Genomic DNA, 351 nt, shown 5'->3' with positions numbered 1-351 from the left:
AAATGACATCACATATCCTAAAAAAAAATATTTTTTTTTCTCCCCAATTGGAACGCCCAATTCCCAATGCGCTCTAAGTCCTCGTGGTGGCGTAGTGACTCGCCTCAATCCGGGTGGCGGAGGACGAATCTCAGTTGCCTCCGCGTCTGTGACCGTCAATCCGCGCAGCTTATCACGTGACTTGTTGAGTGCGTTACCGTGGAGACGTAGCGCATGTGTAGGCTTCATGCTATTCTTGGCCGCATCCACGCGCCCCACTGAGAGCAAGAACCACATTATAGCGACCACAAGGAGGTTACCCCATGTGACTCTACCCTCCCTAGCAACTGGGTCAATTTGGTTGCTTAGGAG

Source organism: Myxocyprinus asiaticus, chromosome 25 (genome assembly GCF_019703515.2).
Source record: "Myxocyprinus asiaticus isolate MX2 ecotype Aquarium Trade chromosome 25, UBuf_Myxa_2, whole genome shotgun sequence".
Classification (NCBI taxonomy): Eukaryota; Metazoa; Chordata; class Actinopteri; order Cypriniformes; family Catostomidae; genus Myxocyprinus; species Myxocyprinus asiaticus.
Note: the sequence above shows the minus strand (reverse complement) of the source record.